The sequence below is a fragment of the Pistacia vera genome, unplaced genomic scaffold (assembly GCF_008641045.1).
Source record: "Pistacia vera cultivar Batoury unplaced genomic scaffold, PisVer_v2 Contig1009, whole genome shotgun sequence".
Taxonomy (NCBI): domain Eukaryota; kingdom Viridiplantae; phylum Streptophyta; class Magnoliopsida; order Sapindales; family Anacardiaceae; genus Pistacia; species Pistacia vera.
This window is the reverse complement of record NW_022195038.1, coordinates 156,524-159,935: the sequence shown is the minus strand read 5'-3', so window position 1 is coordinate 159,935 and position 3,412 is coordinate 156,524.

Below are 3,412 nucleotides of genomic sequence, written 5' to 3'. Positions count from 1 at the left end.
AAAAATGCAAGGAACCAAATGCAAATAAAAGGAAGCACTTCGCAGAAGTAGATTTTTTTAAGATTAAAACTTTGGAAAATCTTAAAAAATCATATTCTAAGCACTGTGCTCCAAAAATTCCCATTTGAATTGTGGTTTATGCATTAATCGGGAGATCCTAAACTTTGTGGGTGACGATCTTTTCAAAAGAAGGTTTTTGGTGCACACCAAGGGCAAACACAGCCCACATTAACCTTAGTTCCGCCAAACTGGGTTTTCAGTGCATAGGAAGGGTCTGAAATTGGAAAGTTTTTGTTTTCCGTATGGTGGTGAATAAAAAAGCAAGGAATCTAACACAAAAAAAGGAAGGAATTCGTATGAGCGGATTTGTTTTAATGATTCTTTTAAGATTAAAACTTTGGAAAATCATAAAAAATCATATACTGATCATTTTGGGTCGGTGTTTTTTTTGTTGTGCTCCTGAAATCCCTAATTGCATTTTGGTGTATACACTTGGTGTGCACCAAAAACCTTCTTTTTTCTACACACTGAGGGCGTGCGCACCAGGGGATGATCTTTTCGAAGGTTGTCCTTCTTATCTGGTTTTTCTCATGGTGGTGGATAAAAATACGAGGAACCAAACGCAAAAAAAGAGGTAGCAATTAATAGGTTCAGATTTTTTTTAATGATTTTTTGAGGATTAACACTTTGGAAAATCGTAAAAAATCATATACTAAGCATTTTGGGTCGGGGTTTGTTTTGCTGTGCTCCAAAATGCCTATTGAATTGTGGTGTGTACATTTGGTCGGGTGATCCTAAACTTTGTGGGGGATGATCTTTTCAAAAGAAAGTTTTTGGTGCACACCAAGGGCAAACACAGCCCACATTAACGTCCATTCCCTTAAACTGGGTTTTCAGTGCACAGGAAGGGGCTGAAATTCGAAAGTTTTGGTTTTTAGCATGGTGATGAAGAAAAATTCAAGGAATCTAAAGCAAAAAAAAGGAAGCAATTCGCACGAGCGAGTTTTTTTAATTATTTTTTAAAGATTAAATATTTGGAAAATCGTAAAAAATCATATACTAAGCATTTTGGGTCGGGGTTTGTTTTGTTATGCTCATAAAATCCCCATTTGAATTGTGGTGTATACACTTGGTGTGCACCAAAAACCTTCTTTTTGATGCATACCGAGGGTGTGCACACCAAGGGACGATCTTTTCGAAGGTTGTCCTTTTGATCAGGTTTTTTTCATGGTGGTGGAGAAAAATGCAAGGAACAAAACGCCAAAAAAAGGAAGCAATTCGCAAAAGTGGACCTTTTTTTAATGAGTTTTTGAGGATTAAAACTTTGGAAAATCGTAAAAAATGATATGCTAAGCATTTTGGGTTAGGGCTGTTAGCATGTGATCGGGTTTACACAGCGAAAAAACACAATTTTTAAAAACAAATAAAACTGATCGTATGCTTTAATCCCAAATCTGGGTATAAATTATAATATTTGTAACCTTTTTCATTACAAAAGTTTGATAAATCCATACAAGGACTTAGAATACTTACTCACATTTGGAGGCTCCTCTGAATGTCTCTGAATTCAAACACGGACACTGTTTAGCGGCTACTGTTCACTAGCTACTGTTCACCAACATTGTTCACGTGATTCTTCGCTAATCGATCCAAAGTAGGACCGCACTCACGGTAATCAACACGAAGACAGTCTGCAGAACCCTTGATTGTTTTCCTGGAACAATCAAAGAGCTTTAAGAATCAAGAAGAAGAAAAGAAATTTTTTCTCTTTTTCACTCAAGAGTGAAACGTGAGAGAGAAAGAGAGTAAAAGGTTGGCTGGGGTTTTAATTTTTCAATGAATGAATGAATCTCCCAATGTGTTAATTTTAAGTTGCACTTATATAGTGCAACAATTAAAACCCTATTCCCTTTAGGAATAGCCTTGGGCTCCAACCCTAGTTCACCCTTGCAACCAAACACACCCTTTATGGTATTTTAATTTATTAATTATTATTATAATTAAAATCAATTAATATATAATAATAGATTAACATTTAATTAATAACAATAATTCATTTAAATATATACAGAGATATATTTAAATACAATCTCTCTAATTTAATTTTGATATTAAAGTTAAATACAAGCAACAACCTCAGCCAATTTATCTGCATTGTGAGATTACCAAAATACCCTTTTGTCCTAAAAGACATAAATACCTTTCTCACAAATTGATTCTTAAATTATCTTCTAAGTGTGTGACCCGTAGGCTGCTCATCATATCGGTAGTGTGTAGTATAGCGATTAACACTAATTAATCGTCTCACTACACACAGACCAAGATTGGTCCCTACCAAGGTATCATGGCCACCTGATAGTTTTGGATTCAGCAAAACTGTATCCTACCAACAATATGGTTACCGTGCAATCCAATCCTCTCATCATCTGTTATCTCATTGAAACTGAGGTACAGAAATAGTGTCAACCTTAGATATCATCGACATGTTTGTATTCAGTTAATGGACCAATGACCAGAATGATAAATTGGATTGAGCATCAACTCAATCCCACTATGGCCACATATTTAGTGTCATTTCCATTTACTGAATTACCTGGTGAGATAACTTCTCCCGTACCCAGGAGTGATGAATCCTTTGTCGATCCACCATAGTCTCGATACACTTCTCAATGTAGCCAATAACTACTGTATTGATAGCTCTGAATAGAATTACGTTGGGCTACTGTCAAACTACACCAATTGTCACATGCACCACCATCCGTTAGAGGATTTATTCCAAAGACAATGGGGTTACCATCTATATGGAATCCTCTAGTGGGTCTGTCAAGTGAACTTGTCTCTAGCAAGTACCCATGCGTTGCACCAGATTGTCGGCAAAAAACCTTGACTGTGAGATCAGTCACTACCATTCGACAAGGTCGGTCAACGCTACGATAGCCTTACTGTATTATCTGTATCCTTGGTCAGAATAACACTGGGGCTACAGACGTTTCTAGAATGGCCAACATATATGATAATAGGGTTCTCACCAAGGGACGATCTTTTCGAAGCTTGTCTTATTGATTTCATTTTTTTCATGGTGGTAGAGAAAAATGCAAGGAACCAAACACAAAAAAGGGAAGCAATTTATAGGAGCGCATTTTTTTTAATGTTAAAACTTCGGAAAATCGTAAAAAATCATATATTAAGCATTTTGGGTAGGGGTTTGTTTTGCTGTGCTAAAAAAATGACCATTTACACATTTGGTTGGGAGATCCTGAACTTTGCAAGGGACGATCTTTTCAAAAGAAGGTTTTTGGTGCACACCAAGGGCAAACACAACCCACATTAACCTCCATTCCCCCAAACTAGGTTTTCGGTGCCCAAAAAGGGGCTAAAATTCAAAAGTTTTGGTTTTTTTCAAGGTGGTGAA